General features: G+C 57.3%; 1 protein-coding gene across 1 annotated transcript in view; it reads left to right on the top strand.

Annotated features, from left to right (window-relative positions):
* The first annotated feature begins 7,345 nt into the window (after positions 1-7,345).
* The window catches only part of FAM222A (family with sequence similarity 222 member A), a 68,371-nt gene continuing 49,168 nt past the window's right edge, over positions 7,346-26,548 (top strand). The window contains exon 1 of the mRNA XM_019978023.2: positions 7,346-8,403. The gene's annotated coding sequence lies outside the window, so the exon portion shown is untranslated. The remainder of the gene's footprint in view (positions 8,404-26,548) is intronic.

Here is a 26,548-nt window from a genome sequence, read left to right as displayed (position 1 = left end):
CCCAGACCATGGACTGAATCCACACCTACTGCGTGGGAAGGCAGAGTCTTAACCACTGGGCCGCCAGGGAAGTCCATGGAATCTGTGTAGAAGAGGAACACAGAGCATCAGCTTCCTGACGCAGGCCCTAAGCTAGGGGCTTCACATGTGTCCCCTGATTTCTTCTCTACACCTGTGAACTAGGTGCTGTCATCCTTGTCATTTTAGAAAGCAGAAAACCGAGGCTCAGAGAGGCCAAGTGACTTACCCAAGGCTGCACAGCCAGTTTAATCTCATATCCCGGTCTCTTTGACCCCATTAGGTCACGTCTTGATGTACGAGTGGTTTTGATGGCTAAACGTAGAGGCAGTGGGATTCTTCCTTGTCACAAGGACGGCTTAAAAGGCCAAGGGATACCTTCTTCGCTAAAGATGGCGTGAACATATTTTAAAGAGCGGAATGGCGTCACTGAGCAATAATGGTTTATAAACTGGCTGCAGAAAGCAGATCCCCTCCCCGCTGGATCCCAGCCAGAAAGAGGCTCCAGGGCGAGGGTGGGGGCACCTTCCTGGAGCCTTCTGGGTCTGAGCCAGGGGCTGGGGCTGCGGGAGGGAGCCCAGGGCGACAGGGGCAGGAAGCAGGGACCCAGCCTATCGACGACCAGGACCCAATCAATGCTATCTCCCCAGGCCATGCCTGGCCAGACATTGATTTCTGCTGCTGCTGTTAACTCCCTGTTTATGTAACGCCTGAACTTTGCACAACTGAACCGTTTCATGTGCAGAAGAGGGCCTGTTGCCATGAAAACCAGGCTGCACATGACAGCCGGGATGCGGCGGTATCCCTGTTTTATTGGCCCGCGCTGAATGTATTTTAACCTTGATAAGTCAATAACTTTTTGTACAAAAGGAAATCTGCCAGGCAGGCTGGGAAGGGCCTGCTGGCCTTTCCAGGCCAGAGGGGCGGTGAGGTGGACTGGGTTTAATCCCCTGGAATCACCCTGCTGCTCAGAGAACCAGGTCCAGCTGGCCAGAGAGAAGAGATGCCTTGTGGGGTGGGGGGAGTTGCTCGTGGAGGGGGGTGTCACTGGGACCACCCCCACTTCCATTTACTGTTTCCGGTTTGTTAGGGCCTAAAGCTAAGTTATACGACTTCCCTGGTGGTCCAGGGGCTAAGAATCCGCCTTCCAATGCAGGGGAAGTGGGTTTGATCCTTGGTGGGGGGACTAAGATCCCTCAGGCCGTGGGGCAACTGAGCCTGTGAGTCACAACTAGGAAGAAGCCTTCAGGTCTCAATGGAAGATCCCGAGCGCCGCGGCTAAGACTTGGTGCGGCCAAATTTTTTAGTTTTTAAGCTAAGTCAGAAATCCTCTATGCAGAGACCTACCAGGGATCAAAGCCTAGTCCCACTCACTAAAGAGCTCTGTGCCACCTTCAGCAAGGCCAGTTGACACAGTCCAGTGGGTCCTTTTCGTGGCCTGTTGCAAGGTTTATAGATTCCGTATGAGAAGCACCTGGGGTGCTCACTGCCTGGTCCATAGCAAGGCCTCACTAGATAGATGTGGCTATTATTGTCATTGCTGTATTTTACAGTAACAGTAGTTGATTATGCCTATAAAGAGCCCATTAAGCTTTTGGAAACGTTATACTGTACCAATTTTCTGGTTATAATCCTTGAGATAGGCAAGGCTAAGGTAGACAGGGGCATCCCAAGTGACTCCATGGTAAGGAATCTGTCTGCCAGTGCAGGGGACGTAGGAGACACGGGTTTGATCCCGGGGTAAGGAAGATCCCCTGGAGAAGGGAATGGCAATCCACTCCAGTATTCTGGCCTGGAGAATCCCATGGACAGAGGAGCCTGGCAGGCTACAACCCATGGGGTTGCAAAGAGTCGGACATGACTGAGCATGCAGCAAGGTAAATAGTCCCAATTTTCAAATGAGGAAACTGAAGCCCAGGGAAGTTGGCTGCCTTATCTAGGGGGTCACATGATAAGGTGGTAGTGCTGGTTGAAGGAACGAAGCCTCCTGACTGCCAGTCCAGGGCTCTTTCAAACTCCATGCAGGGGAACAGCCAACCCCGACTCTGGTAGACATCACTAATCAATGGTAGCACAGTAGCCTTGCCCTTCTCATCCTGAGTGAGGCCTCAGAATCCTCCTCAACACAAAGGTGAGACTCATTTGGAACTCTATTCTCCCCAAACGAGTTCAAGTGCCACCTATGGCCCAAATTTACTGTACGACTTTGGGTGAGGGCCTTCCCTGGGGCCCCCTGATCCCCAGTAGTGAAACAAAGGATGGGGGGCATTTCATGGTTCCTGCATTCTCCTAGGGGGTCTCCTGAGTGGAAGGGACCCCTACCACCTCCTATTTCCTATCCCAACCATCCAGGCCCCTAGAATCCTCTCCAGCTCCATATACAAATATTGACAGAGGATCTGGTATGTGTCGGTGATTACTCAAGATGCTGGGGACACGGCAATGAAGATGATGACAGAGCCCCACCCCTCCCAAAGCTGACAATCTAGACAGGGAGACAGGAAATAAACAAGTCAACCCACAGAGCTCAGAGAGTTGCCAATCATGATAAGTATGGGGAAGGGAAAAAGCAAAAGGGAGGTGCTCTGGGGAGAACTTCAGATAGGGTAGTCAGGGAGGGCTTCTCTGAGGAGGTGACATTTAAGCTGAGACCTAAAGTATGATAATGAGCCAGCGGGTAAAAGAGCAGAAGGAAGAGTGGTCTGGGAACAGGTCAGAGAGTGAACAGCTCGTGCAAAGGTGAACAGTTTGGCGCTTTCAAGCAACCAAGAGGAGTCAAAAGTGGCTAGTGGGGTGTGAGGGTGGGGTGTGGTCAGGGATCTTGGCGGGCCAGCCCCAGAGGTTACCTGGGCCTCCTCAGTCCCCCTCTGCTGGGCCCCTTTGCCCCATCCCCCCAAGGCCTGGCCCAGAGACAGGCTCAGGTACTGGGGGCAGGGCTGAGTGAGTAACAAGGTTACACGTGCTTCTTCTTTCTCCTTTTCTCCAGAAGAAGCATAAAGAGCTCTTTCTTTTCTGCTTATTAATAGCTCTGATTAAATTATCTCTGAAAAACCTACGTGGCGTGCACCAATGGGGGCTCGGCTCCCTCCAGGCTCTGGCCTAGATTACGGCAATGAGGGCAGGTGAGGCCACTGGGGGCTGGGGAGGCAGGCTGGGCCGGGCCTGCTCCCCCTACCAGAATAAAGGCTCAGTCTCGGCCTTCTCGCCTCCCTCCCCTGCCCCAGCTCAGCCTCTGCGAGCCACCTCCACTCTGAGGACATTCACTGGGACCCTGGACTTTCAGTGGCCGTTCCCTTGGCCAAGAGAACTTGTCCCTCACCTGTGCCCTTGACGACCCCCTGCTCAGTTTTCCCAGGACACCTGATCAGCCTTTTCACCATCACTAGCTCCTCAGCTGGGTCAGGGGCCTGCTGTGTTTTTCCTTCCGTGTGGCCCTGGGTGATAACTGCTCGTCACCTGTCTGCCCCTCATGGAGTTTCTCAAGGCCAGGGGCTGTGTCTGGGTTACTGCTGCATTCCCAGGGCCTCGCTCATGGCAGGTCCTTAGGCAATAATGAATGAATGGATGAGCAGAATTAAAGGGGGGGAATAATCAGGCCTCAGTGAGCATGGCATGATGAACCTTATCTGTGTGGGAGGGTGGGCGCAAGGGTTCCAGACTCCAGGTCCCTTGAGCAGTACCAAGGTGGCAATTAACCCCACTTCACAGATGGGAAAGTACAGGCACAGAGCAGGTGAGTCACAAGGCTGGTAACCTGAACACGTAGAATTCAAACCCAGTCCATCTGACCTCCCTTCTTCTTCCTCTCCCTGCTCCTCCTCTACAAGAAAGCAAAACACAAACCTGCGCTACATCTACATCTATCCATTGATTCAGAGATGAGTTTAACAAACCTGTATGGAGTGCCAACTGTATGCCACGTCCATGCTGGAGATAAAGCAATTTGAATGAGCCCTGGCCCTCACAGAGCCTCAGGTTGGTGGGGAAGACTGATACATAAATGAGCCTTTATGACACAGACTGAGTGCATCTATGAAAGGGGAAATGCTCCAGCCTGGATGGCAGTAGTCAGGGAAGGCTTCCTGGAGGAGGTGGTAGCCTAACTGAAATCTGAAGGTGGAACAAGCGTCAGCCACCTAGGAAGGAGGATGTTTTAGATGGAGGGGACAGCCTGGGCAAAGGCCTGGGGGCCAGAGACACAGCTGGGCGGATGTGCAGGTATTTTAGCAAGGCTGCAGTGTAGGGGGCATACAGTACAGTGAGGAACGAGGTGCTCTCTTGTCTCCTTTCCCCTTTGAGGCCTCTAGGACCCCTGGCTGGAGCCGGCGCAATGTTCAGGGGCTGACTTGCCTAGTGATTCTATGGACCGTGGCAAATCCATCTTGACGCTGGCTCCATTCACATAATGTGGAGTTATTGGACACAACCAAGAGGAAGGAATGGCTGGGTCAAGGCTGAGAGTTGGGAGGCTAGGGGGCAGTGGTACGAGGGTCTGACCTCAGGGAGGTGGGCTGTGGGGAGTGGTGTGGGACGGTGGCACTGAGCCTGTATGTGGGGTATAAGTGAGCATCTCTAGGGACGTCCAGCTGCCTGGAGGGATAGAGGGATGCCTGAAAGATGAGATCCCTATATAGCTCCCGAGGCCTGAAGTCACACCATCTAGCACATCATGGACTCATAGAGGTGCAGGGGCCTTTTGAGATCATCCAACCTCCTGGCTGCACTTTGGAATCACATTGGGGTCTTTGGAAACTACTGAGGTGGGAAGTGGGTGCCAGCTCCAGAGTCTGACTGGCAGGACTGGGTTATGAGCCCCACCCTCCATTTTACAGCAGAGGAAACTGAGGTCCAAAGAGGAGAAGAAACTTGCCCTCAAGGTCACACCCAGTCAGTCAGTGGCTGGCACAGAGCATAATAAATCAAGGTCAGGGGCTCTGGTGTTTGGGATCCTGATCTGTCATCGCGTGACCTTGTGCAAGTCACGTGGCCGTCCTTGGCCATAAGATGTGGATACTAACAGAATAGATCTTACAGGGTTGCAGTGAGTGTAAAAGGACATAGAAATATGTGATATAAATAGCCCTGAGCATGCGCTTTGGCACATAGTAGGTATTAAGTCATGGTAACCTCCCATAGAAAAAAATCCCAAACTTTGCAAAGGCAGTGGTGTGGTCCCCGCCCTCTTCTCCCCTTCCAGCCCTCTCTTCCCTGAGTTTTGATTGTCTCTGTCCCTTGCCCTGCACCTGACCCGGGTCCACCTAGCATTCTCCCCACCTGTCCACACCCAGTCCACCCAGCAGGTCTCCTGGGCAACCCACCCTGACGTCACTGGCAGCTCTGGCGGCTGGCCCAGGAGCTGAAGCAGCTGGTGGCCAGATCATGTTTCCAGGTGAACCCCCTCCCCCACTCCAGCTCCCCACCCCCGACCCGGGTGGTGTGGGTGGGACAGTGGGAGAAATAGAGCAGGGCTCAGAGTTGAGGAGCTGCTGGGAATGGCGTACATGGCAGGCGGCCTGAAACAGGGCCAGCATCTGTCCTAGATAAGGCGGCGGGTGGCCTACTTGAGCCGGTGCTGGAGCTCCCCGGTGGGCACCTCTCCCAGGCTCTGGGTAGGTGTGGGTTGGCTCCTAGAAGTAGGCTAGGGCCCGGCTATAATCAGCTCATCCCACCAGGTACATTTGCCAAGGTCTCCGAGCCCTCTGCACCTGAATGACCACAGCTGGCATTTATTGAACACTTACTGTGTTCCAACTCCCTTCCAGGCAATAACTCACTTTGCTCTCACACCAGCCTGTAAGGTCCTTGTGATGCACAGACAAGAAACTGAGGCACAGAACCAGGAAGATAAATTCCAAGTCCATAGGCCAGAGCTAGAATCCCATCCAGGTGTTGTGGGACTGGGGGTGTGTGGAGTGGGAAGGTCACACAGACACAGCCTGAGTGTGGTGGGAGGAGTTCTGACTGTTGCTTTGCATTTCTTTAGGGATCCTGAGAAGTTTCCTGGAAAGCAGGCTCCTCAACTTTCTGTGTGATGGACATATGACAACTGAGGGGAAATGTCCCTCCCAGGGCTCAATTTCTCCAGCTGTAAAATGGGACTGCGAAATGGGCCAACCTGCAGGCAGGCTATCAGGCAGAAGCAACGAGAGCTTATTAAACTGCTTCGAAAGTAAAAGGCAAGGTGCGTAGTTTGATGGAGTCAAAATTTGGACCTCAGGTGATACTATGCCTGTTTCCCCATCCGTCCACTAAGTGGCAGGGAGGGGGTACCACTGTCTACCTCCCACGCGTGTGGTGAGGATCTCCTGAGGTGAAACTTACAATAAGCTCAGCACCGGGCCTGGTTATGTAGTTAGTGCTCCACATATCTCAGCTGTGATGCCAAAAATCTGCCACTGCCAACAGCAAGAACTGGGGCAAAAACACTCTGGAGTGTCACTTCACATCTTTTAGCCTCAATTTCCTCTGTAAGTTGGGAGTATAATGATAGTGCCTGCTATATCCGTTTTTTCATCTGTAAAATGGGGGCGATAATACCTATCTAATACGGTTGTGGGTGAGGATTCCGTAAAGTACTTGGTTACATACTTGTTAGCTTCTTTTATGGTTTTTTTTTTTTTTTTTTAACAAGTTCTTCATTGGGGTGTCTCCCCAAATAAGTGAAACAATGCACACAACGCACCTAGCTTGTGCTACCGCATGCTGCTGCTGCTGCAGCTAAGTTGCTTCAGTCGTGTCCGACTCTGTGCGACCCCATAGACGGCAGCCCATCAGGCTCCCCTGTCCCTGGGATTCTCCAGGCAAGAATACTGGAGTGGGTTGCCATTTCCTTCTCCAATGCATGAAGGTGAAAAGTTAAAGTGAAGTCGCTCAGTCCTGTCCGACTCTGAGCGACCCCATGGACTGCAGCCTACCGGGCTCCTTCGTCCATGGCATTTTCCAAGCAAGAGTACTGGAGTGGCATAGGTGCTCAATAAAATGATACTAGTTTTTCCACCCTTCCTGGTTCCCGACAAAGGGACTACAAGTACCAGCATGCCCTACGCCCCCAGTCGGGGCCCCTACGACTGGCGCCGGCGCGCTGTAGGCCGGGAGTTGCAGTCCTCACGAGGCAGGCCCCGCCTCGCCCCTGCTTGGGGGAGGAGGTTGGAGAGCTGCCCTACCGGCCTTTGAATTTTGCCGCGAAAAGCGCGCGTGGCGGCCCCCGGCCCCGCCTCCCACAGGACGCGGCGCCGCGTCACCCTGGTAACCGCCTCTCGGCCGTCACTGATTGGACCAGGCTCCAGGGGGCGGGAGGGGGGCGAGACGCAGCGGCGGCTGCCGGCGCTAGCGCCTGTCAGTCGGGCCGGAGCGGAGCAGCGAGCAGGACAGCCGAGCCGGTGGCTCAGCTGAGAGGCTGCGCGCGGCACCGGGGGAGGCGAAGAGCAGGGCACGCCGCTTGTGGGGCGCGGCGCGCGGCACCCGGGCCCGAGGCGAGGCGAGGCGCCGGCGCGCGCCAGGCGGCTTAAGGCTGAGGCCCCGGGAGCTCCCGCGCGCCGCCGGGGGCCATGGGCGCGTGAGAGCCCGGCGCGCGCCGGTTCTACTGCAGCTGGAGAGCTCGAACGCCCAGTGCACCATTCTCCGGGCCGTTCCCACATCCGCCCAGCGCCACCTGGACTGGTTATTTCTCGGCGCCGAGGCCCCCGGGGCTGCACCCGAGCCTCCACCGCCCGCTGCAGCCGCCGCGGCTGCTGCTGCTCTCCGGCTTCCCCTCCCCCAACACCCGGGGCTCCGAGCAGGAGGAGGAGGGGCCGGTGCGTTCTCGCCACCGCTCTTTGCAACCTGCGGGGGCCGGTGCATGCCCGGCGAGAAGCCGGGCCGCTGCAGGTGCGTGCAGCCTCGGAGGAGACGACCCCCCCACCCTCGGGCAAACCAGAGAGCTGCAAGCCTCGGGCAGGCGGTCGAGCGAGAGGAAGCAACAAAGACAAGCTGCAGCTGGGGCCGGCTAGAGGGGCCGCGGCCGCCGGGCTCCTGGCGCGGGCTGAGAGGGCGCCCCGGGGAGCTGCAGCCCTGAGCAGGACCCCGAGGGGAGGCGCAGCGCCGCCCGCCGGACGCGGTGAGCACAGGCCCCGGCGAGGATGCGCCGCCTGAGCGCCCGAGCGGCCCGGGTGCCTGGCGGGCACGACCCTCGCTGAGCCGAAAGAACCCCCACCCCGGACTTCGGACGGCGCGGGCCGGAGCCTGGATCGACCTCACCGACAGCGTCCCTTCCCACCTGGAGAGAGGCATCGGCCCCCAAGGGGGGCTTCCTCAGGCAGCCTCTGCCACCTCTGCATGGCTGCAACCCAGCGAGCGGAGAGTCGTCGCCGCTGAGACCTGGTGCCCTTCGACGGCCTGGCTGATTCGGTGAGTTCCGCGGGGCGGGCTTCTAGGATGAAACTGGGGGCAGTCTCGGGTGTCGGGGCAGCCGGATTGGAAATAAAGAGGCCCTGGGCTGTGGGGGATCCTGAAGCATCCTTGTCTGCCCCTTCCCTTCCCCCCGCCCCCTCCGCACACAACTTGTCTAGACCGGCCTGCCTGCCAGAGTGGACATCGGGGGCCGATTGTGAGGACTCCGGCAGGGCCCTGGGTGGGGCTTTTGCCGGAGAGGAAAGGTCACCCCACCCCTAAAGCCAACAGACAAAGGTAGCAGCTCAGTCGTCTGAAAATTCCCCAGGAACTCCCGCGTCTTAGAGGGGTTAGGGCCGGCACTGGACACCCTGGGCTTCTCCCAAGTAGCCTCTGGAATCTCTTCAAGGGCCATCAGCCCAGAAGGGGACATGGAGTCCCGACCATGCCTGTGGATGTGTTGGCGATTGTGCCCTCTGAGCCTAGACTGTAGCAGGGTTCATCTGGCCGCCTGCATTCCTACAAAGAACTCGCGGGGACGATCCGTTCCCCATTGGGGTCGTCTGTTACGTCACTGCCAGACCTCTGACGTCACTGGGGTTGCCGTGGCAACGCGACTTGTCTTGACCCAAGGCCGGAGGGGGCGGGGTCGTGGGCGAGGCTGGATGCCTTTGGGTCCTGGAGGAGTGAAATCAGACTTCCCCCACCCACAACTGCAGTCCTCTGACCTAAATCCCCAGCACCCTGATGGGGTGAGGGAAGGGAGGCAGTGCCAGCTGTCTGTCCCTATTAATGCTCCTGCCCCCCCCCCCCCACCCAAAGACAGGTGTTTAGCTTTGCCGGTATAGCCTGGCAGTGCCCCGGGGCACAGGACTCCCAAGCTGAGCAACTTTCTGCTTTCAAAAGGGATGCTTCAAAAGAGGAAAGCTTCCTGACCCCAGGCTGAAGTTCCCAGGGTCCCCAGAGAGATGCGGGCCCCCAGCCTTAAATCAGACTGCTTCTGCCTAGAGAAACAGGGGTGCCCCCCCCCCAGCCAGGGAAGGAACAGAGGAGTTGCTGCTGGCTGCCCCTCCAGTCCAGAGGTTACCCCTGCTGCTCAACCCCAAGATGACAGGACCTTGGTTAAGCCTGATCTCCTGACTGCCCCACTCTCCTGTTGGAGTTTAAGATGATTTGACAAGCACAGTGTGGTGCTCATTAAGTTGAATGGAGGGTAAGTCAGGCCCATCGGTGCCAAGGTCTGGATAAGCGTGCCCCTGCCAGGGGCCAGCTTGGACAGGGGTCAGGCAGCAGCCTTCTCTTCCCTGCCACACCCCAGCCCTGGCCCTGTTCCTTCTGAAGGCCCAGAGCAGCATTTTGCTGCTGACTCTTTGATTCCCCTTCTAAGTTCCCTTCCAGCAATTGCTGCTGGTGTCGGATGTGGGTGAAACTGCTGTGATCACATTTCTAGGAAAAGGTTAAAGAACTGTGTCATTGCTTCAGGGGCGTGGAGTGGGGTGACAGCAGAGGGGGAGTGTGTGTGAGGTCATTATGAGAAGCCAGGCCCCCGTCTCTACGCAGCGAGCACCCCCCACCCCCAACTGTGTTCGCCTACCAGGCTCTCTAGCTAGATTAACAAGTCGATAAATATCAGTGGATCTGCTTGGCCGGGGTGGGGTGGGGTGGGGGGCGGGGGAGCTTGGCAGGGAGATATTTTCAGCTGAAACGGTGTCGTTAAACACACAGGCTTCCAAGGACAGAGCAACGGCAGATGGGGGTAGAAGTGGGAGAGGTGGGCAGAAGGGCTGTTTGTGCCGCCTCTCGAAGCTTCCCAGTTTAGAAACAAACTCAGAGTGTGCGCCAGAGACCCACAAACACAGGCAGTTGGAGGTCTTCCGTGGAGTATTTACACTTCCACAGCCAAGGCGGAGGGAGCGGCTGTCAGAATTGGGCGATTCCTTCTGTTCCCTTCCATGGGCTTGGCAACAACACCAGGCGACAAGCAGGAGGGAATGCCAGCTTACCCGGTGTCTCTCCCTGTGCCAGGCATCTTACGGGATCTCAGTGACTCCTTACAGTAGCTCATGTGCTGTGCCATTTTACAGATGAGGAAACTAAAGCGCAAACAGAGGTGCTCAGCCAGGCAGCCACAGAGTTTTGAGTCCCCAGGTCTTCCCACCCCACCACACTGCCCCCCCTCGCCCCCATTCCATAGGTAGAGGGAAGCACTGCAACTTGTTAGCCAGGGTCCCCCTACGAGTCAGGGGCCATCGCTATGGAGGGAGTCTGGCCTCACCTATGTGTCTTCCCACACTGAAACCCGGGGACCCCCTTGGCTGGCCCGCAGCTGGTGGTAAAGACAGGATGCTGATGGAGCAGTGACAGCTTTGGCTCCCCACTCAGCCTGCGAGTCAGGAAGGGCCCTACGCAGGGGTGCCATGTGACTCTCCGTACGGAGACCTGCCAGGCAGGGGAGTGGCAGAGTGTTCTGGGCGTTGGGAGTGGGCCACGTAGCAGGCCTGAGTGCTGGGGTATGCTGGATGAGGGGATGAGGTGGCCCTGGGGGTGGGGGTGGGGGGTTGTCCCGGAGACTTAAGTGATAGAGATTTAAGCAGGGGAGACAATCCAGTGTGGGCTCCTCTGACTCGGACAGTGACCCTGGACATCCCTTCCAGTCCCGTGCAGGGAGGGGCAGAAACCTCTGAGCAGTCTCCTCTCTCAAGGTTAGCTTCCTACCTGCCCCCCTCACCAACCCCCCACCCCCGCAGTAATCCTTATCACAGGCCTTAATTCCATATAAGCTCACCCACCCACCTTCTGAGCTGCACAGTTGTGGGCCAGGGCTGGACTAGTCTGGGTTTCTTAACACCCAGGGGCTCATGATTAAGAGCCCACTTGTTGGCTGTGTGACCTTGGGTGAGTAGCTTTGCCTCTCTGAGCCTCAGTCTCCTCCTCGGTAAGGAGGATAGCATCAGTGTTAAAGGATTCACTGAGGGCTGAGGACAGGCGATGGCATATCACAAGCCTCCCATAAATGCACATGCTCATGGCCAGTGGTAGCCTTATCTGCAGAACCTGGGCCTTGAATGGCTCTTCCAGTCCCTTTTGGAGCCAAAGATCAAAGACCCGAGGGCAGGTCAGGGACCCTCATCTTTCCAACTGCCTGTGCTGGGTCTCCCACCCGCCTTCCCAGGGCACCCCACGTGGTGAGCACACGTGGCTCTCATCTGAGTCCCAGGGGGGCCTGGGGCCTGACCAGGGGGTCCCCTTCCCCTGTCTCCCTTCCGCCCCTTCCTCCCTCCAGCCACTCTCCAACCGGGAGGAAGCGAGCCGAGCAGCTCATATTCATGAACCGTAATTCAATCAGGCGGAGATTCCTCTGGGCTCGGGGCGGGGGTGAGAACCGGGAGGCGCGCACAAAAGGGCCGCTTTATTACCTCCCGCGGGCCGGGAATTGCTGCTCTCCCCCAGCAGCGGCCGGAGCCGCCTTTATTGTGTTAACCCATTTGCGTGTCAAGAGCTATTGTGCGCTTTCTCTCCCGGTGTGGGGCGGGCTGTGCGCTGGCCGGTCACCTCCGTGGGCGCCGCCCACCGCCCTGATTGGTTGCTAAGTGATTTGCATCCAAGGTAATCACTTTTATCTCAGAAGGATGTCGACTATAATTATAAGCCACTGACATCTTTTGAAATCTGCCTAATGACTATTTTAGTCTTGCACGGGCTTGGGGGTGGGGAGGGGGTTTCTGGAGGGTGGAGGGGGTGGGGTGGGGGGGAGGAGGCTGGAAGCCGGATGGATTCCTCCCACCTGGACCGTTTGGTTCGTTAGTTGAGAAATATCGGAGTGTCTACTGCGTGCCTGGAACAAAAGGGGGGTTGTGGATATTGAGGAGTTGGGGGGCGCGTTCCTGAGGATGGAGTTAGTACCATTTCAGAGATGGAAAAAATAGAGGCCCTGGGGACTAGCCACCTGCCCAGAATTATACATCCAGTAAGTGGTCAGGACCTAAGTCTGTCTGACCCTTAAATTCATGTGCTGGCCACTGAAGTGGGGTGTAGACAGACATAATAATAGTAATCATTCCTGTCTGGTACCTCCCAGGGTTTATGTCATAACCCTAAGACATGCAGGTGCTGTTACTACCTGCATTTTACCTGGGAGAAAACGGGGGCACAGAGAGGTTACATTACTGCCCAAGGTCACACAGCCAGGGAGGGGCAGAAACATGAAGTCTGTTAGCGTGACAGCCAGAAGCAGAGGTGCAGTGTGGGAGGAATGGGTAAGCGCGGGTTCCTGCCCCCCTCTCCCCTGCCCCTTTGTGGTTCCATTCAGTAAACAATGGGCATCAGGGTTGAGGGTACCCTGCCGGTCACTGTCTGAGTGGCAAAGCTCTAAGGAATCAGATGGCCCACAGCCTCCACGGAGCGTAAGATGAGTCTGCAACTGACTTGAATTCTACACAGAGCCAGAGTAGGGCTGGAGGAGGGACACTGGGCGGGTGGGAAACTGAAGCTGGTCGTGGAGGGCTTTCTGATAGAGGAGACTTTTGCTCTGGGCCCGGAGCACTGGCTGGATCTGCCCACTGGGGAGCGAGTGGGGATGTCACTGGGAAGGAGTTGGAGAATGCAGGGGCATGACCAGAAGGGCAGGGAGAGCTTATAGGAGGGTGGAGGTTAAAAGGAGTTAAGCTACAGGAGTGTGCAGGGCCTTGAGTGCTGAGCTAAGTACCTGATTTGTCCAGAGGAGCAGCCAGAAGCCAGTGAGGGTACCTGGTGGGGAGGGGTGCAGTGTGATCTGGGCACCCTGAGGCCAGTCTGCCAGCCTTGTCGGGCTTTGCAGACTAAGATGAACCCTGGCTCCATTTTCATTGGCTCTGTGTCCTCAGACAAGTCACCTTACCTCTCTGGGCCTCATTTGCCTCATCAAGGGCGTAATAGCAATTTTTTCACCGGCTTGTGGGTGGGATGAGGTTGAGTGTGTGGAAAACTTGGGGGAGCTCAGACTGAGCCTTTCAGAGCTAGGTGGGCTCAGGCCCAGGCCCCAGGCAGTCCTCCTGGCCCCACAGCAAACCAGCATCCTGGCCACAGCAGCTGTTTGGGGCCCTGGGAGCCCCTGTCATTGTGCCGAGGGCACTGGGGACAAAGGCCCGGGGGGTCGAGGATAAGGCCGGGGCTGACTGTGAACAGGCTCCTGCGGATGGGGACTTAATGACTCAGGACTTAATGACCTAGAGTCTGTGGGGCGGGGCCTCCCTTAAAGGAGGAGGAGGGAGGTCCAGCCACCAGCTGTCGGCTCCAGGATTCGCTGCCAAGGCAGGGGCAGCTGCCCTGCAAAGTCCAGTCCTGAGCTTGGCACAGGGAGAAGCGGAGGTGGCAGGGCCTCCTGGCCTGCAGTCCCCAGGCCTGAACTGGCGGCTCGGCTTTCCGCATCAGCTCCCACATGACCTCAGTCTCCTCATCTGTCAGGTGGGCCAGAGGTCCACTTTGGAGGGCAGCTGTGCGGCTTGGCAGGAACCGACAGCAAGTAGGCAGTAAACAGGAACTGCTGTTTTGGCTTTTTGTTCATCCGTTCATTCAGGGAGATTCACAGCTCTGTGCTAGGCTCCCTGCCAGGAGCTGGGGATGCACAGATGAACAAGCCTAGTTGCCTTGAAAGGTGGTGAGGTCTCAGACACACACCATCCCAGTATGGTGGGTGGAGCGCCATAATACAGGAATTCACAGTGTGCAGGCCAGTGCCAGGAGCAACAACAGAGAATAAGGCAGATAGAGCCCCTGCTCTCTGGGGCCCTCAGCCTTCCAAAGCCCACTAGGAAATGAGAGATGGAAATGACTACTTCCAGCTGTAGTAGCCAGGGAGGCTCCCTGGAGGAGGAGGCACTCTCTGTTGCTAGCTTCGGGGACTTCTGTCAACATTTCACCGTTTACGGGGATCATAGGACCCTGCTAGCCATCTGTTTGCCAGACAGAGCTTTCCGCTTTGGCATTTTAATCCTCTCATGTTTCCGGGAAGGGCGTTTTGGTCCGAGGTGAGTAGGTGAATGCACTGAGGCTCAGCAAGGTGAAGCAACGGCCCGGGACCACGTGGCAGGTCAATAGACTCCCCTTCGTTATCCACACAAGCTTTGTTATTTGTATTAAGTCTATTTTGGCGGGGGGCTGCTCTGGATCTTCTGTGCTGTGTGCGGGCTTTCTCTAGTTGCGGCGAGCAGGGACGGCTCTTCGTTGCGGTCTGCAGGCTTTTCACTGTGGTGGTTTCTCTCGTGGAGCATGGGCTCTACAGCGTGTGGGCTTCAGTAGTTGTGGCTCCTGGGATGAGTTGCCTTGTGGCATGTGAAATCTTCCCAGACCAGGGATCGAACCTGTGTCCCCTGCATAGACAGGCGGATTCTTATCCACTGGACCACAAGGGAAGTCAGGTTGGCACAAGCTTTTACTAGTCCTCTGCCTGTGAGGGCCCTGGGCTGACTGGGGCTGTCACGAGAAGGATCCTTGTCACGAGAAGAAACTGAGGAAACCCAGTTCCGGGCCAGCTGTTGCTTTTATGAGCTCACGACCTTGAGCAAGTGACCTTCCAGCCCAGCCTCAGCTGTGTCCTCTGTAAAATGTCAAGGATGGCAGATCTGTGGCAGGTCTGGCTTGCCTTAGACTGCTGTGCCCTTGGCAGACATCGCCAATCAATTGCTGCCCTCTTTCCCCCCACTGAGTTCTTCCCCTGACCTTGGGTTCTTGCCAAGGCTCAGGGCAGGCTGCACCAGTCAATCAGCAGGGGCCTATGAGCTGAATGAAGCCCGCTTGCCTGCCTGGCCTCCGTGAGCTTGAGGGGTCCCTTCCACCCATCTCTGCAGGGTTTAGAGGACTAGGGTATCAGAACGAGGGATTTCTGGGGAGTCTCCTGAGGATGTGGGTGGTTCTGCAACCATGAGGACTGAGGAGGTGTGAGTCTGTCTCTCCATCTCCCAGAATGACCCACGTCCCTGTCTGCACATCCCAGCACACGCTCAGCGTGGAGTGTTCGAGCAGATTCAGGATGCTTTCAGTCTGGATAATAATAATGGCATTTATTGAGCTCTTCCCGAGAGTCAGGTCCTTCCTGGGCATCCTCTCATTCATCATTCCTCAGAAGCACCCGCAGCGTGCCTCTCAGCACTCTTAGGAAGAAATCTTAACCCATTTTAGACATGCGGAAACGGAGACGAAGAGCCAATAAGCAGAGTGGGGTTACGCACCTGCTGAATGGCTGAGCTGGCATCATCCTGATCCAGGTTTGGAAGTCCATAGCCCGGTACAGACCAGGCAGCCTTCCTGGAGGAGGTGTCGTGAAAGACCAGAGCCTTAACGTTCAGTGGACTTCTGACCGGCAGAGCTGGGCCTTCTGGGCAAGGGAAGGGGTCTTTTGGGGTGGAGAGAATACCATGAGAAGCAGCTCAGAGGCTACAGGCAGGAGTGTTTAGGTTGCGGGACTAGGGTGTGGCTGGAGGTGGCTGGAATGTCAGTGGGGAGGGGGCCATGGTGGCCTTGGCATTGAGACTTGGCCCTCCCATAGTCGGGAACGATGGCAACTCTTGGAGCAGAGGAAATGACCCAGTCCTAAGTGTATTTATTTAGCACCTCACCTCCTGGGTGAGGTCAGCTGGTGCTTGGGGCTACCTCTGGTCAGCTGAAAACTTTAGCCTAGAACCTTGCCTGGCACATAGTAGGGAGGCATCCAAGAAATGTGTGCTGAATGAATCGATGGATGAAAATGCTTGCCGGATGGAAACACTCCTCGCTAACTTCCCCAGCTGCAAGGGGGAGAGAGGCCGAGTGCCCCTCTCCAGGAAACGCTGAACATCAGGCCTGGGGGCGGGGACCGGGGGAGTGAGCCGGGCAGGTACCTGGGGTGGGGGCTTCCCACCCTCCCTGACCCTGCTGCCTGTCCCTAGAGCCCTCTTAGACCTTCCCGCCTGGCTGTCCGCTCTCTTCACCGCCAGGCGGTCCGCTCTCTTCACCGCCAGGCATGGCAGGCAGTCTGGACCCAGCACTTATGGGGGGATAAAAGATGAAGGTTCGTGACCATTTTTTAACTCAATAAAGGGAGAGACAAGCTGCAGGCTGCAGGCCGGAGATATAATTAGTTCGCAGCAGTGGCGCTTTCTTGATTTAGCTTCTAAGAGAACAAGACAAGGATGTTATACCCAATTAGCAGTAACATCCAGTCGGAGCCTCAATAGGTGAGATAACAAGCTATTTTTATGACTTTTCTTTTCCAGCTTGGAGGGGGTGGGGAGAGGGGGGAAAGGGGGTATCGGGGCCTTACTTCTTTTCATCAGGGAACAATTATGAGTGAATGCAGGATTTCCCCAAGCCGAATGATGCATTTGTTAACCCAAATAAGCAGGCATGCCGGCGCGGCAGCTGGGACAGCAGGCTGGCATTCGGAGGCCGGGACTGGTGGGAGGGGTGCAGGCCCCTCACCCCCACTTTGGAAGCCCTTGGCAGAGGCTTCACATGCCGAGAGCCCCTAGGTATGTCAAGGGGGAGCCCAGGCCCTGGAGATGTTCTGAGTGGCTGCCTTGATTTTCCTGCCTGCTTCAAAGAGGCGCAAGGAGGCGGCACCAGGTTCCCCGGGGGTGAGGATGGAGCCGGGTCTGGCCCTTGGCAGCTCTTCCTGGCACCACTCGAGACCCTCTCTGCCAACTGGGCCAGAGGTCCTGGCTCCTCAGCCTTGAGCCTGGCGTTGCACTACGCCTGCTAGACCTCCATTACGGTTTGCACTGCCCGACCACCCTCCTGCCTGTCCTGGGTCCCAGCCCCAGTGTCTGGCAGGGTCTTGAGGGATAATTACCTGCACTGTCTCCATCCTCATTACCCCCGCAGCCGGGGCACCCAGCACTGGCCAAGTCTCTGCCGGGCAGGGAGGCCCTGCCAAGCCCCACCCCAGCTTCCTGGCCACACTCCGGCTCCTGGCGAGGGCTGGGGGATGCCCAGAGAGGGAGCTGGCATGGCTGTCGCAACAGCCCATCGGCTCGGGCCCCAAGCCCAGAGCAGGTTCCTGGGCCTCCGCGCTGTCTTGCAGGATGCGGCCCTACCCCTGCCCCAAGTCCCATCTCCCCGTCCGTCCGTGTGGAGCCCCGCGCTCATGGCCCACACGACTGACAAATCCAGCCATGCAAAGTGGGAGTTTAATTGCAAACAGTTTTTATGGATCATGGGCCCATCTGTGCCACCATATGCAAAAGGAGAGAAAAAAAATTCCCTGTAAAAAAAAAAAGTGTTTCTCCCTGTCCCATCCCCCAGACTCCCAAAGAAACAGTCGCCAAGGTTTTTCTGGCTGGGGGCAGGCATGGAGCTGGGATCCACTGTGGGGGCTTCCTTCACTGTGGGCCTGGCAAAGTCGGGGGGGGCGGGGCAGGGGTGAGCTGACCCCTGGGGCCTGACTGCTAAGAGGAGGCTGTGGTGTGGGGGTCCTCAGTAAACTGCCAGAAGTTCCTGAACCCATCGGGTTTTCTCTGGGCACTGGGCCTTTGCGTGTGCCATGGAGCTGTCCAAGTATCTACTGTTCTTTTTCCAGCCACCCCGAGGATGCTACTTGCAGAGCAGGACTTGGCACAGAGTGGGCCATGCGTAGTGTCAATATAAATGTGGGCCTGAGTGGGGTTCACGGATGAGGCACCTCCTTTGCCGTTTCTCGCCCAGGAGATACAGCCGCAGGAATTCGTTTCCCCCAGGTCGCCCAAGCCTCACAGACTTCCTCTCTTCTCAGTGGTCCTGGTTTCCTGGCCTCCTGCCCTGGTGCCCAGCCTGGCTAGGCAGATGAGGCCTCTCCAGGGGGTCAGCAGACCTCAGGAAGGGCTGGGTGGGCTTGGTTGTCTGAGGGCATTCGCCTCTGGGGCAGCCTGCCAGGGTCCTGTTGCTGCACCAGCTCATCCCAGCTGGGGGGCGTCAGATTGTTGTTTCTTCCTCTCTGTGCCTCAGTTTTTCCGTCTGTAAAATGGGGGTAAGAAATGGATGCGATACTGCCTGTGAAAAGCCTCTATATCTGTCATATCTCTTGACTCAGGGTCTTTGTTCACTGATGTATCCTCAAGTTCCTAAGCAGGACAGTTGACATTTAGTCAGTGAGTGAATGAGTCAGTGAATGAATGAACGCATGTGTGAGCAAGATATTTGGAAGACTCTCTGGGGGAGGGAATGAAACCCATGCTCCCGGCCTGCCAGAAACTTAGGGTTTTTACACCCTTTTTATTGGCGTCTAGAAACCACTCTGCAAACTATGGGGGTGATGAGCTCCATTCTACTGATGGGGAAAACTGAGGCTCAGAGAGAGCCAGGGACTCTCCCAAGGTCATGCAGCTGAAGAGAGGCCTGAGGGGTACCAGAACCCTCATCTGACCATGTCTCTGACTCTTACATTGTAGGTGAGGACGGGTAAGCCCAGCGTGGGCAAGGAGTTCAGCCAAGGTCACACAGCAAACAGCAGGCAGCGTTTGAGGGGTCCTTCCTAGTCCCTTGCAAGCTGAGGCAACTCAGCCTCTCCAGCCTCAGAGCCAGGAGAGCCCTCATGCTCCTCCCTCCTCCCCTGCCGCCCCCATCCCCCGGGTCTGCCCCAGGATCCCTGTGCGTGTGGGTTTCCCCATCACCTTCATAAACTGGCAGCTCCAGGCCTCATGCTGGGGCGCTGATGCCCAAGGCCCCATGCTTGGTGCAGCCCTCCTGCAACAGGTGGTGGGGAAAGTGGGACCTCCTGGGCAAGCATGGGCCAGCCAGGCCCCTGGCAGGAGCCCAGGCCAGACACCAGGCAGCCCAGTCCCCGCCCAGCAGTGATCACCAGCTCCCGTTGTAATCATTAAAACTATTAGAAGGAAACGTTCGCTTGAAGCAAATGTCAGGCGCCGAGTTGTGCTTTGTAAACGCTCACAATTAATGCCAATCAGGCCCGGAAAAAAGCCGGCCCGGAATCCTGTCTGTTTCGTCTCATTTGTCAGCTGGTGCCGCTCCGTGTTGCACATTTTCATACAATTGCTATAAACATAAAAGGGAAACTCCACAGTGTTCCCGGCGCCCGGATGGTGCGCGCCGGCTTAATTACGCGGGACTCTGCTGTTCACTTGGCTGCCCTGCGCCATTGGGGGAGGAGGGGGACTTTGTGCGGTAGGGTGAGGGCTCCCGGGGGTCAGCCAGGGAGATGGGTCGGGCTCCAGGCCCAGGTCTCCAGCCCTGCCTTCCACAGGTGGAGAATGACTGGGAAGCAAGAAGAAGAAGAAAAAAAAAAAGCCGGCTAAAATAGATGTGCAAGGTCCTCAAGGAGAAAAGAGGGGCTCAGTGCCCACCCGACTTTGGCTGGGAGCCCCAATTCCACCTCCTAGGATGATGCGTCAGGTATAAGGTTCATTGGCTGCCCGCAGCATGCCAGGCCCTGAGCCACTTGCCAACTGGGCTTCAGTTTCCCTACCTGATTTGGGAGTCATAGCGCAGTAGGTCAGGATTTCAAGCTTGCTGGGGCCAGGCTCTGGGCTGTAGGCATGAAGCTTTTTTGAGGGGGTTGAGATGGGCTACTCTGAGTCTTAGTTGTGGCATATGGGATCTAGTTCCCTGACCAGGGATTGAACCTGAGCCCCTGCATTGGGAGCACAGAGTTTTAGCCACTGGCCCACCAGGGAAGTCCCAAAGCAGGCTTTTTCTCATTTAGTAGTTGTTGTTCAGTTGCTCAGTCGTGTCCAACTCTTTGTGACCCCCAGGGACTGCAGCACGCCAGGCTTCCCTGTCTTTCACTATCTTTCAGTTTACTCAAACTCGTGTCCATTGAGTCGATGACATCATCACAGGAACCTCTTGAGGGCAGGCAGCTCTTAGCAACAGGGAGCATGAGGCTCAGAGTCTCGCAGCCAGGATCGCTGGACCTGGGTCGCTGGCCTCTGAAGCCCAGCCTGGTATGCCCTTCCAGAACAGCTGGAGGGTCGAAAAGAGATGATGGAACTAAAAGTCCCAGCACACAGTAGGTGTTTTCATAAGCAGTGGCTGCTGTTATCCTGCTGCCTGCAGATGGGCCAGAGGCAGTCAGGGGCTCCGGCCAGGGCCTGAGGGTCAGCACCAACACATGTGGACCTTGCTGGGAGGAGAGTAGAGGAGGGGAATGGTCTATGTGGGGGGAAGCTGCCTGCTCCCCCCACCCCTAATTGCCTCTAATCTGCCTCTGAGGTGCTGGGTGCACGCCAGGCTCACATACCTAGCCAAACCCTCCACCCCTAGGAAGGTGGGTGGGTTGTCATCATTGACCCCATTGTACAGATGAGAAAACCAAGGACCAAACTGACCTAGGGCTGCAGAGCGAGAAGGTGGGGAAGCTGGAGCCAGATTCAGGTTTGGTTGCTCCAAAGCCATTTTCCTCCTGTCTAGCCCCCTCCTCATTGTGGCCTGGATGGAGGCCTGGCCAGCTCTACGAATCCACCCTTTTGAGCTCTCTGTGGATGGGGTCTTCCGAGGCCAGGCCGGCTTGGCAGGGACACGCCGGCCTTTGTGTCCGGCTCGGGCCAGGCAGAGCAGCCAGGGGAGTGGGGCGAGGGCGGTGCAGCTCAGCCGGCCAGGGACAAACGTTCAGAGCAGGAATAGAGGCCCCTTTGTGTGGAGCTCAGTGGGGGAAGGGGTGCTGCCAGCTGCCACCCTGTGTGACCGGGGAGGCCTGAGCCCTCCCCAGAGGCCTTGCAGCCACCCCCAGCGGACTGGCCGGGGAGCCTGCCACCTCTTTCCGCCATTATTTGCCTTCCTCTTGTTTCCTGGGAACCCCTGGCTGCTAGAGAAGCCAAGGTCAGCCACTAACCTGGTTTGCCGCAGGCCAGTATGTGCCAGCAATGGGCCAGACAGTCCACTAGGCCTGCAGGTCAAGGGCAGTAGTCCCAGGTTACAGGTGAAGACACTGGGGCTCAGGACAGGCGACTGTGCTTAGTCACACAGCTGGTCCTGGGGCCAATATTGGGCCGACTTCAGAGCCTTTTCTTCCCATGGAGTTGCCCTGTGTGTCCTGGGTCCAGGACATTTGAGATGCTGCCTCAGCTGCTGGGGTGGCCTGAGAAAGGCTGCCGGCTGTCTCTGTTGCCTGGGCAACAGGGTACCAGGCGTCCATCCATCCCTCCATCCTGGCCAGGGTCTGGGCTAGTGGCTGCATCTTAAAGTGGAGACCAAGCCCAGGAACCTGTTGAGGGTTGCCCTACCCATTAAACCTTCTCTGAGCTTCCCTTCCCTTAGCTTAAAAATGAGAATGAAATAGAATCTACCCCTGGGAGCATCAGGGATCTGGGCCGGGGCGGGGGCACCTAACGTGGTGATCTCAGTTACCTGCACACACCGGGCTGGGGTCTCTGGGAGAGGTGAGAGGGCAGGCAGTGGGTGGGTGGCAGGGATGTGAGGGTGACTCTTAGGAGCACAAGCGCGTGACAGGGGCTGGCTCGCTGGGTCCCTGCCAGAGCCCCATTTTGCAGGTGAGCAGACTGAGGCTCAGATCACTCTGAAGTGGCCAGGCAAGGGGCCCAAGGCCCTAAGGAGCCCAGGAACACAGGGAAGGTGGCTTCCCAGAAAGCCCAGCTCTTAGTTGTCTTCCTGGCCTCCCCCCGGCCTGCTGGACAGGTGCCCACTGCAGCCACTGACCAAGTCCCATTTGTCAGCCCAGCCTGTGGAGGCCCAGAACCGCCCACAGGAAGCCCCCAAAGGCCACATGGCTTCCATGGCACATTCCAGGAACCTGGGACCAGCTTGCACCCGCCAGGCCACACCCACCTCTGTGCCTTTTTGCTCAGGCTGGGGCGCCCACGTAGAGCACCTTCCCCACCCCACCTTCATGTGGGCAATCATGTGCCTTCTCTGCATGAGTGACTCCAACTCTCCTCTCCCCTAGAAGGGCTTCAAGTCCCTCCCCTGGGCCCCATACCCGACTCACCAATGCCAGAGCCCCGAACCTCTTTCTCCCCACTCTTGATCCACAGTGTGGTGCGTAGTTGGTCTTCAGTGAAGTCTGAACAAATACTCAGCCCTAGCCGTCAGACTCCAGGCCCCTGCCTGGCTTCGTGGCAGAAACAGATACAAACAGATGGGTGATGAGGCTGTGTTTCTGAGGCTGGGGTCAAGTGCAGGACACCCGCGGATCAGGCAGGGCTCACCCCAGGTCTCCCTCCTCCACCCAGGGAAGCAAACACTCCTGAGCCCTTACGATGCTCCTCCTGAAAGCTCGGCCACCTCCGTTTAATCCTCCCAGGGGGAGGCGGGGAGTTTACGGATGAGACAGGAGGCTCCAGGCTCCAGAAGGCAGGTGCGGGCTGAGGTCACACATCTTCTGTGGGTGGAGCCTCTGATGCAGCCTTGGACCATCTGACCCCAAACCCGGTGCCCTCCTCGCCCCCCACTGGGTTGAAAACTCCAGTGCCCACAGGGGCCAACCAGGTGACGCAGTGAGCAAAGCAGCTGCCACTGGGTCTTGTGGGAAAGTAGGCTCCAGAGCTGCCAGTTCTAGTTAGTTTTCAAGAGAAACCAGACGATGGGAATTTTGGGTGGAATTTTAGTTCTTCTTTTCAATATTGGCAACCACGTCACAGTTTCTTTTTACTGCAGCCAACAGGGCAAAGAAAAAGATGTTTGTGGGTGGCATTTACACCCCTTCAGTGATATGATGTTGTCTGGGTAGGGGGACGATGGGGGTCCTGGGGTGTCCCGCCCTCCCTATCCACACCCCTGCCCAGCAAGAGCCCCCCAGAACCCAGCGGCAGCTCCATGCACCCCTGATGGCACCCCCAGCCGCCGCCTTCACCACCGGAGGCAGGGCCCCAGCCCCACGAGGGCACCACCCAAATAGCTATAATCAGCAGCCTCGCCAAGACTTCAAACTCACCCAATTATCCTGCGAGAGAAAAAAAACACAAAATGAAAACAAATTAACATGTTTGCATAGAAGCTGCTGCAGCAACACACACAGCCGTGCACACACATGCTGGCGCGTGCCCCAGCGAGGCTGGGAGACGCCGCCCCTCCCCAGGCCTGGCACCCACCTGGCCGGGCTGAACTGGGCCAGGCTGGGCCCACTGTCTGGGGCCAGCGTGTGCCCTTGGCCCGGCAACTTGATTGTCCCCAAACCTGGCTGGGCACTAAGTCCACCAGCTTCCGCTGTCTTTACTTTTTTTTTCCCCCAATTTAATAAACACATGAAATTCAGTGTATGCAAAAATTCAGCCTCATGGAACTTGAAGCTCGTTCTTCACATGGGGAAACTGAAGCACAGAGAGGTTAGCTGACATGCCCAAGGCTGTACAGCTGGTGAGTGGAAGAGCTGGGGTTTGGACCTAGATCCGTCAGCTGTGGCGCCCTTGCCATAACCACCACACCTCCGCGGCTCCCTCTGGTCTGCGGGTCACGTGTCAGACGCCTTCGCCTGCTGGCCTTCAAGCCCCACCCTCCCACCCCTCCAACCTGTGTGCATTTTCCCCTGTGTGCGCTCTCGTGCCAAGGGCTGTGGGTGTGCTGGTCAGGATGGCAGAGCCAAATGGATGTGAGTTCAAATCCCTGATCCATCAGTCTCTTGCTGGATGGCTTTGGCCAGGGGGCTTTTCCACTCTGTTGCCTCTTCTCCTGGAAGATTGGGATGATAATAGTCCCTTCCTCCGGGAGGTGAGGAGATTCAGTGTGTGAATGCCTGCAGAGTCCTACCTCCGGTATCTGCCCATGGGGTGGGGTCCCCTCCTGGCCCCACACCATTCAGCTAGCTCTTGAGAGGAGCCCCGAGTTGGGTGCCTCTGGGCTCCGAGCCAGGCACTGCACTCCCCAGAGCCCACAATCAAGGGTGCTCAGAGCCCTTTTTTCCAGGAAGCTGCTCATCCCGGGAAACCACCCTGCTTGTCTGGGTTCCCTCGAGGCTCTGTCTGATCCGGGGATGGGGTTGCTGGGCACGTGCCCGATTGCTGCTGCTGTTTCTGATTCTTCTCAGGGTCCCTGCAGCCTGGCGCACCGCCAGTGCTCAGGCAGTTTCAGTCAGTGGGAGATTTAGTTCCCTCACCCCTGAACTGCGCTCACTGAGCACTTGTCTGTGGGAGCTGATGGAGAAACAGTGCTGGAAGGGCTTGGAGTTTAAGATCTTGGAGCCCAGGGGTCCCCAGACCAGGGCTGTGGATGTCTCCCAGCCCCCTCCCCCTGCCCTGCAAGACCGCGGACAGACCCCTTCCCCTCTGCAAGCCCCTTGCAGTCGTCTCTGGCCCATGACTCTGAGAGCTGGAGTGGACATTGCCACATGGTAGACTCCCCATGGGTGGTAGATTTGAAGTTGCTGAGCGGGCAGCAGAGTTGCCCCTGCCCCTGAGTGAGTGACTACACTGATGATGCACATATCACGCAACTTGGTCCTCACCACGATGCGATGCGGAAGGGGCGGTTTCTAGCCCCATTTTACAGATGGAGAAACAGACCCCAAGGGACTCCATGAGACTTAAGAGAGCCCTCCTGGTAAGCGGCAGAGCTGGGGTTCAAAGGGAACAGTTCTGGATCGTGCTTTAGACGCGTGCTGCTTGGTCTCTCCTGGATGCTGCTGGTCTGGAGCTTAAGGGGGACATGCCTTGCAGGTCTGGACAGTGGGGACCAGCAGGGCACTGTCTTGGTGTTGCTGGTGCTAGAGGGTTAACTCCATTGGCCTCAGGATGGCCCCTCTGGCATCAGCTTCAGCCTACAGTCACGCCCACCACTCAGGGCCTGGGTGCCCCCTCCAGGGGGGCAGTGACCTAGTGCCCACCCCGGGGATGGCTGGTGCCCAACCAGCCCTCCCTTGGCACAACCCCATCACCAGGCTTCACGCCCCAACCCTGCTGTGTGGCCTCGGAGGAACCCTCGTCCTTTGTCACCCTGGGAGAATGGGAGGCATGGCTGCGCCCGCACCTCTCAGGATGGGACGTGGCTCCAGTGCATCGTTGCTGCTGGAGGAAGCAGCCCTCCCCTCCATCCAGAGCCTTCCCAGCCCTTGCATCTCGTCCTTGGGACAAGGCCGGCGTGGCCTCCAGCCGATTCTCTGCTCACCCACCTGCGCTGATGAACACCGGCTTGGTTCTGTGGGGGCCTGGGTATTCCAGATGTGTGGAGTGGTCTCTTGGATGGATGTGGTCAACTCTGCAGTGAAATGTTGGTGGGGGAGACTCCCAGGGCCAGAGCAGACGACTGGAGAGGAGCTGGGGGAGCTGCGAGCCCTGGGTCTGCAAGGAGTGGTCAGGAAAGAAGGGCTGCAGAGTATGGTCTGTCTGTTCAGTGCGGACTTGTTGACCATCTGCTATGTGCCTGGCCTCACAGTGGACTAGAAATGGGTGTATGAGTCCCCAGGCTTGGCCACCTCCCTGCTGTGCACCTCTGGGCAAGCCACGCTTGCCAATGGACCAATGGACCATTGGACCAATGGACCCAGCTTCCTCACAGGGGGCTGTGGAGATGGTCAAGGTGGGGTGACATTCATTACAAGGTGGGTGAGAGCCAGGGAATCGCACATTTGGAGATTCAGACCTCTTCCCCACCCCTTGGGGGATGGTGGAAGCTGGTTCTGTGGCTGTATGTGGCAGGGGGCATAGCCCTTGACCCTGAGAGCAGAAGCCCGGAGCAAGTGGGGTTCAAGAAGTGGGGAGAAGGCTTTTTCCTCCCCCACAACGGAAGTAACATCGCTCTTTTAGTCATTTTGACATTTGGAAATGAGTCTGATGAAGAGAAACTTGACTGTCACCCAGCTGCCCAGAGCTGGGGACTTGGTCTCATACCGGGGTGTAAGGCCCACGGGGAGGGCCTGACTTTGCATGGCGTGAATGGCCGTCCCAGTCCAGCTGGGCTCACGGGAGCGGGTGAGCGGACTCGGTCTTGACGGTCCTGGGTCCCGCACTGATCGGCACATTCCGGCCCCCGGCTCCTGGAGCCGCCCACCCGCCCAGCAGCCCATTGTCTGGTGCTGGGGGGGCTCGGAGCAGCCGTTGTTCTGCACACATCTGATCCCGTCTTTTCCACATCAGATCATTTGTAACCGTCACCAGGCAATCGGCCCCGTCGCTGATTCAATCTCGGCTTTGTGCTGTCACAGCCGTTTTTCTGCGCCGGGCTGATTTTGAAAGGAGGCCCATCTTCTGGGCCTGCTTTTCAGAAGCTGGGGGAGGCAGGGAGGGTCTTTATGTATATGTGTGTGTGTGTGTGTTCGTGTCCCCACACACAC

The sequence above is a fragment of the Bos indicus genome, chromosome 17 (assembly GCF_029378745.1).
Source record: "Bos indicus isolate NIAB-ARS_2022 breed Sahiwal x Tharparkar chromosome 17, NIAB-ARS_B.indTharparkar_mat_pri_1.0, whole genome shotgun sequence".
Classification (NCBI taxonomy): domain Eukaryota; kingdom Metazoa; phylum Chordata; class Mammalia; order Artiodactyla; family Bovidae; genus Bos; species Bos indicus.
This window is presented reverse-complemented; position numbering and strand designations above follow the sequence as displayed.